We start from the raw sequence: 5,729 nt of genomic DNA on the forward strand, positions 1-5,729 counted from the left end.
TGATGGGTGCGATCATACCAGCACTAATGCACCGGATCCCATCAGAACTCCGCAGTTAAGCGTGCTTGGGCGAGAGTAGTACTAGGATGGGTGACCTCTTGGGAAGTCCTCGTGTTGCACCCCTCGTTGATTTTTTTTCCGCCTTGCGAGATAAATTGACCAGAAGGACCACTCGGGAGTGGATTTTTGGGAAAATCTCGCCCTGCCCATCGCGTAGCGATGGGTTTGGATCAGATCTCCGTTTGGATTGTGATCGGAAGGACGCTAGTATGTCGCTCAAGGATTATTTGAATTTTAAGTAATTAGTTTGATGGGTGCGATCATACCAGCACTAATGCACCGGATCCCATCAGAACTCCGCAGTTAAGCGTGCTTGGGCGAGAGTAGTAGTAGGATGGGTGACCTCCTGGGAAGTCCTCGTGTTGCACCCCTCGTTTTTGTTTTTTCCGCCTTGCGAGATAAATTGACAAGAAGGACCACTCGGGAGTGGATTTTTTGGGAAAATCTCGCCCTGGCCATCGCGTAGCGATGGGTTTGGATCAGATCTCCGTTTGGATTGGGATCGGGAGGACGCTAGTATGTCGCTCAAGGATTATTTGAATTTTAAGTAATTAGTTTGATGGGTGCGATCATACCAGCACTAATGCACCGGATCCCGTTAGAACTCCGCAGTTAACCGTGCTTGGTTGAGAGTAGTACTAGGATGGGTGACCTCCTCGGAAGTCCTCGTGTTGCACCCCTCGTTTTTGTTTTTTCCGCCTAGCAAGAGGAATTGACAAGAAGGACCACTCGGGAGTGGATTTTTCGAAAATCGCGCCCTGCCATCGCGTAGCTAAGGGTTTCGATCAGATCGCCGGTTCGCATTCGGATCGGAAATACGCTAGTAGGTCGCCCTAGGATTATATGAATTTTAAATAATTGGTTTGATGGGTACGATCATACCAGCACAATTGCACCAGAACCCATCAGGACTCCGCATTTAAGCGTGTTTGGGCGAGAGTTGTACTAGGATGGGTCACCTCCTGGGAAGTCCTCGTGTTGCACCCCACGTTTTTGTTTTTTCCGCCTTGGGAGAGGCATTGACAATAAGGACAACTCGGGAGTGGATTCTTAGGAAAATTGCGCCCTGCCCATCTCGTAGCTATTGGTTTCGATCAGATCGCCGGTTCGCATTTGGATCGAAAAGACGCTAGTACGTCACACTTGGATTATATGAATTTTAAATAATTAGTTTGATGGGCGCTATCATACCAGCACTAATGCACCGGATCCCATTAGAACTCCGCAATTAACCGTGCTTGGTTGAGAGTAGTACTAGGATGGGTGACCTCCTCGGAAGTCCTCGTGTTGCACCCCTCGTTTTTGTTTTTTCCGCCTTGCGAGATAAATTGACAAGAAGGACCACTCGGGAGTGGATTTTTGGGGAAATCTCGCCCTGCCCATCGCGTAGCCATGGGTTTGGATCAGATCTCCGTTTGGATTGGGATCGGAAGGACGCTAGTATGTCGCTCAAGGATTATATGAATTTTAAGTAATTAGTTTTATTGGTGCGATCATACCAGCACTAATGCACCGGATCCCATCAGAACTCCGCAGTTAAGCGTGCTTGGGCGAGAGTAGTACTAGGATGGGTGACCTCCTGGGAAGTCCTCGTGTTGCACCCCTCGTTTTTGTTTTTTTCGCCTTGCGAGATAAATTGACAAGAAGGAGCACTCGGGAGTGGATTTTTGGGAAAATCTCGCCCTGCCCATCGCGTAGCCATGGGTTTGGATCAGATCTCCGTTTGGATTGGGATCGGAAGGACGCTAGTATGTCGCTCAAGGATTATATGAATTTTAAGTAATTAGTTTGATGGGTGCGATCATACCGGCACTAATGCACCGGATCCCATCAGACCTCCGCAGTTAAGCGTGCTTGGGCGAGAGTAGTACTAGGATGGGTGACCTCACAGTCCTGGAAGATGTTGCACCCCTCGTTTTTGTTTTTTCCGCTTTGCGAGATAAATTGACAGAAGGACCACTCGGGAGTGGATTTTTGGGAAAATCTCGCCCTGCCCATCGCGTAGCCATGGGTTTGGATCAGATCTCCGTTTGGATTGGGATCGGAAGGACGCTAGTATGTCGCTCAAGGATTATATGAATTTTAAGTAATTGGTTTGATGGGTGCGATCATACCAGCACTAATGCACCGGATCCCATCAGAACTCCGCAGTTAAGCGTGCTTGGGCGAGAGTAGTACTAGGATGGGTGACCTCCTGGGAAGTCCTCGTGTTGCACCCCTCGTTTTTGTTTTTTCCGCCTTGCGAGATAAATTGACAAGAAGGACCACTCGGGAGTGGATTTTTTGGGAAAATCTCGCCCTGGCCATCGCGTAGCGATGGGTTTGGATCAGATCTCCGTTTGGATTGGGATCGGGAGGACGCTAGTATGTCGCTCAAGGATTATTTGAATTTTAAGTAATTAGTTTGATGGGTGCGATCATACCAGCACTAATGCACCGGATCCCATCAGAACTCCGCAGTTAAGCGTGCTTGGGCGAGAGTAGTACTAGGATGGGTGACCTCCTGGGAAGTCCTCGTGTTGCACCCCTCGTTTTTGTTTTTTCCGCCTTGCGAGATAAATTGACAAGAAGGACCACTCGGGAGTGGATTTTTGGGAAAATCTCGCCCTGCCCATCGCGTAGCCATGGGTTTGGATCAGATCTCCGTTTGGATTGGGATCGGAAGGACGCTAGTATGTCGCTCAAGGATTATATGAATTTTAAGTAATTAGTTTGATGGGTGCGATCATACCAGCACTAATGCACCGGATCCCATCAGAACTCCGCAGTTAAGCGTGCTTGGGCGAGAGTAGTACTAGGATGGGTGACCTCCTGGGAAGTCCTCGTGTTGCACCCCTCGTTTTTGTTTTTTCCGCCTTGCGAGATAAATTGACAAGAAGGAGCACTCGGGAGTGGATTTTTCGGGAAATCTCGCCCTGCCCATCGCGTAGCCATGGGTTTGGATCACATCTCCGTTTGGATTGGGATCGGAAGGGCGCTAGTATGTCGCTCAAGGATTATATGAATTTTAAGTAATTAGTTTGATGGGTGCGATCATACCAGCACTAATGCACCGGATCCCATCAGAACTCCGCAGTTAAGCGTGCTTGGGCGAGAGTAGTACTAGGATGGGTGACCTCCTGGGAAGTCCTCGTGTTGCACCCCTGGTTTTTGTTTTTTCCGCCTTGCGAGAAAAATTGACCAGAAGGACCACTCGGGAGTGGATTTTTGGGAAAATCTCGCCCTGCCCATCGCGTAGCGATGGGTTTGGATCAGATCTCCGTTTGGATTGGGATCGGAAGGACGCTAGTATGTCGCTCAAGGATTATTTGAATTTTAAGTAATTAGTTTGATGGGTGCGATCATACCAGCACTAATGCACCGGATCCCATCAGAACTCCGCAGTTAAGCGTGCTTGGGCGAGAGTAGTACTAGGATGGGTGACCTCCTGGGAAGTCCTCGTGTTGCACCCCTCGTTTTTGTTTTTTCCGCCTTGCGAGAGGAATTGACAAGAAGGACCAATTGACAAGTGGATTTTTCGAAAAATCGCGCCCTGCCCATCGCGTAGCCAAGGGTTTCGATCAGATCGCCGGTTCGCATTGGGATCAGAAATACGCATGTAGGTCGCCCTAGGATTATATGAATTTTAAATAATTAGTTTGATGGGTGCGATCATACCAGCACTAATGCACCGGATCCGATCAGAACTCTGCAGTCAAGCTTGCTTGGGCGAGAGTAGTACTCGGATGGGGGACCTCCTCGGATGTCGTCGTGTTGCACCCCTCGTTTTTGTTTTTTCCGCATTGCGAGAGGAATTTACAAGAAGGACAACTTGGGAGTGGATTTTTTGGAAAATCGTGCCCTGCCCATCGCGTAGCGAAGGGTTTCGATCAGATCACCGGTTCGCATTGGGATCGGAAATACGCTAGTAGGTCGCCCTAGGATTATATGAATTTTAAATAATTGGTTTGATGGGTGCGATCATACCAGCACAAATGCACCGGAACCCATCAGAACTCCGCAGTTAAGCGTGCTTGGGCGAGAGTAGTACTAGGATGGGTCACCGCCTGGGAAGTCCTCGTGTTGCACCCCTCGTTTTTGTTTTTTCCGCCTTGTGAGAGGAATTGACAAGAAGGACAACTCGGGAGTGGATTTTTAGGAAAATCGCGCCCTGCCCATCGCGTAGCTATGGGTTTCGATCAGATCGCCGGTTCGCATTTGGATCGGAAAGACGCTAGTACGTCGCACTAGGATTATATGAATTTTAAATAATTAGTTTGACGGGTGCGATCATACCAGCACTAATGCACCGGATCCCATTTCAACTCCGCATTTAACCGTGCTTGGGCGAGAGTAGTACTAGGATGGGTGACCTCCTGGGACGTCCCCGTGTTCACCCCTCGTTTTTGTTTTTTCCGACTTGCGAGAGGAATTGACAATAAGCACCACTCGGGAGTGGATTTTTAGGAAAATCGCGCCCTGCCGATCGCGTAGCTATGGGTTTTGATCAGATCGCCGGTTCGCATTTGGATCGGAAAGACGCTAGTACGTCGCACTAGAATTATATGAATTTTAAATAATTAGTTTGATGGGCGCGATCATACCAGCACTAATGCACCGGATCCCATTAGAACTCCGCAGTTAACCGTGCTTGGTTGAGAGTAGTACTAGGATGGGTGATCTCCTCGGAAGTCCTCGTGTTGCACCCCTCGTTTTTGTTTTTTCCGCCTTGCAAGAGGAATTGACAAGAAGGACCACTCGGGAGTGGATTTTTCGAAAATCGCGCCCTGCCCATCGCGTAGCCATGGGTTTCGATCAGATCGCCGGTTCGCATTGGGATCGGAAATACGCTAGTAGGGCGCCCTAGGATTATATGAATTTTAAATAATTGGTTTGATGGGTACGATCATACCAGCACAACTGCACCAGAACCCATCAGGACTCCGCAGTTAAGCGTGCTTGGGCGAGAGTTGTACTAGGATGGGTCACCTCCTGGGAAGTCCTCGTGTTGCACCCCACGTTTTTGTTTTTTCCGCCTTGGGAGAGGCATTGACAATAAGGACAACTAGGGAGTGGATTCTTAGGAAAATCGCGCCCTGCCCATCTCGTAGCTATTGGTTTCGATCAGATCGCCGGTTCGCATTTGGATCGGAAAGACGCTAGTACGTCGCACTTGGATTATATGAATTTTAAATAATTAGTTTGATGGGCGCGATCATACCAGCACTAATGCACCGGATCCCATTAGAACTCCGCAGTTAACCGTGCTTGGTTGAGAGTAGTACTAGGATGGGTGACCTCCTCGGAAGTCCTCGTGTTGCACCCCTCGTTTTTTTTTTTTCCGCCTTGCAAGAGGAATTGATAAGAAGGACCACTCGGGAGTGGATTTTTGGGAAAATCTCGCCCTGCCCATCGCGTAGCGATGGGTTTGGATCAGATCTCCGTTTGGATTGGGATCGGAAGGACGCTAGTATGTCGCACAAGGATTATTTGAATTTTAAGTAATTAGTTTGATGTGTGCGATCATACCAGCACTAATGCACCGGATCCCATCAGGACTCCGCAGTTAAGCGTGTTTGGGCGAGAGTTGTACTAGGATGGGTCACCTCCTGGGAAGTCCTCGTGTTGCACCCCACGTTTTTGTTTTTTCCGCCTTGGGAGAGGCATTGACAATAAGGACAACTAGGGAG

The 5,729-nt window shown here is 48.9% G+C and overlaps 15 non-coding genes and 4 pseudogenes across 15 annotated transcripts; all 19 read left to right on the top strand.

Moving 5' to 3' along the window:
• The first annotated feature begins 4 nt into the window (after positions 1-4).
• On the top strand, positions 5-123 carry LOC118347347. Its single transcript, XR_004800568.1, has one exon. It is a non-coding gene; the product is annotated as a 5S ribosomal RNA (ribosomal RNA).
• A 189-nt stretch (positions 124-312) lies between these two features.
• LOC118347349 lies at positions 313-431 on the top strand. The gene has a single exon (XR_004800570.1). It is a non-coding gene; the product is annotated as a 5S ribosomal RNA (ribosomal RNA).
• A 190-nt stretch (positions 432-621) lies between these two features.
• Positions 622-740, top strand: LOC118347352. The gene has a single exon (XR_004800573.1). It is a non-coding gene; the product is annotated as a 5S ribosomal RNA (ribosomal RNA).
• Positions 741-928: 188 nt separating this feature from the next.
• Positions 929-1,047, top strand: LOC118347358 (annotated as a pseudogene).
• Positions 1,048-1,237: 190 nt separating this feature from the next.
• On the top strand, positions 1,238-1,356 carry LOC118347356. Its single transcript, XR_004800577.1, has one exon. It is a non-coding gene; the product is annotated as a 5S ribosomal RNA (ribosomal RNA).
• A 189-nt stretch (positions 1,357-1,545) lies between these two features.
• On the top strand, positions 1,546-1,664 carry LOC118347348. Its single transcript, XR_004800569.1, has one exon. It is a non-coding gene; the product is annotated as a 5S ribosomal RNA (ribosomal RNA).
• A 189-nt stretch (positions 1,665-1,853) lies between these two features.
• LOC118347361 lies at positions 1,854-1,972 on the top strand (annotated as a pseudogene).
• Positions 1,973-2,160: 188 nt separating this feature from the next.
• Positions 2,161-2,279, top strand: LOC118347346. Its single transcript, XR_004800567.1, has one exon. It is a non-coding gene; the product is annotated as a 5S ribosomal RNA (ribosomal RNA).
• A 190-nt stretch (positions 2,280-2,469) lies between these two features.
• On the top strand, positions 2,470-2,588 carry LOC118347357. Its single transcript, XR_004800578.1, has one exon. It is a non-coding gene; the product is annotated as a 5S ribosomal RNA (ribosomal RNA).
• Positions 2,589-2,777: 189 nt separating this feature from the next.
• Positions 2,778-2,896, top strand: LOC118347362. The gene has a single exon (XR_004800579.1). It is a non-coding gene; the product is annotated as a 5S ribosomal RNA (ribosomal RNA).
• A 189-nt stretch (positions 2,897-3,085) lies between these two features.
• Positions 3,086-3,204, top strand: LOC118347363. The gene has a single exon (XR_004800580.1). It is a non-coding gene; the product is annotated as a 5S ribosomal RNA (ribosomal RNA).
• A 189-nt stretch (positions 3,205-3,393) lies between these two features.
• Positions 3,394-3,512, top strand: LOC118347364. The gene has a single exon (XR_004800581.1). It is a non-coding gene; the product is annotated as a 5S ribosomal RNA (ribosomal RNA).
• Positions 3,513-3,703: 191 nt separating this feature from the next.
• On the top strand, positions 3,704-3,822 carry LOC118347359 (annotated as a pseudogene).
• Positions 3,823-4,012: 190 nt separating this feature from the next.
• On the top strand, positions 4,013-4,131 carry LOC118347350. Its single transcript, XR_004800571.1, has one exon. It is a non-coding gene; the product is annotated as a 5S ribosomal RNA (ribosomal RNA).
• Positions 4,132-4,321: 190 nt separating this feature from the next.
• Positions 4,322-4,439, top strand: LOC118347360 (annotated as a pseudogene).
• Positions 4,440-4,629: 190 nt separating this feature from the next.
• Positions 4,630-4,748, top strand: LOC118347354. The gene has a single exon (XR_004800575.1). It is a non-coding gene; the product is annotated as a 5S ribosomal RNA (ribosomal RNA).
• A 189-nt stretch (positions 4,749-4,937) lies between these two features.
• LOC118347355 lies at positions 4,938-5,056 on the top strand. Its single transcript, XR_004800576.1, has one exon. It is a non-coding gene; the product is annotated as a 5S ribosomal RNA (ribosomal RNA).
• A 190-nt stretch (positions 5,057-5,246) lies between these two features.
• On the top strand, positions 5,247-5,365 carry LOC118347353. The gene has a single exon (XR_004800574.1). It is a non-coding gene; the product is annotated as a 5S ribosomal RNA (ribosomal RNA).
• A 189-nt stretch (positions 5,366-5,554) lies between these two features.
• Positions 5,555-5,673, top strand: LOC118347351. Its single transcript, XR_004800572.1, has one exon. It is a non-coding gene; the product is annotated as a 5S ribosomal RNA (ribosomal RNA).
• The last annotated feature ends 56 nt before the right edge of the window (positions 5,674-5,729 follow it).

The sequence above is a fragment of the Juglans regia genome, unplaced genomic scaffold (assembly GCF_001411555.2).
Source record: "Juglans regia cultivar Chandler unplaced genomic scaffold, Walnut 2.0 Scaffold_860, whole genome shotgun sequence".
NCBI classification, from domain to species: Eukaryota; Viridiplantae; Streptophyta; class Magnoliopsida; order Fagales; family Juglandaceae; genus Juglans; species Juglans regia.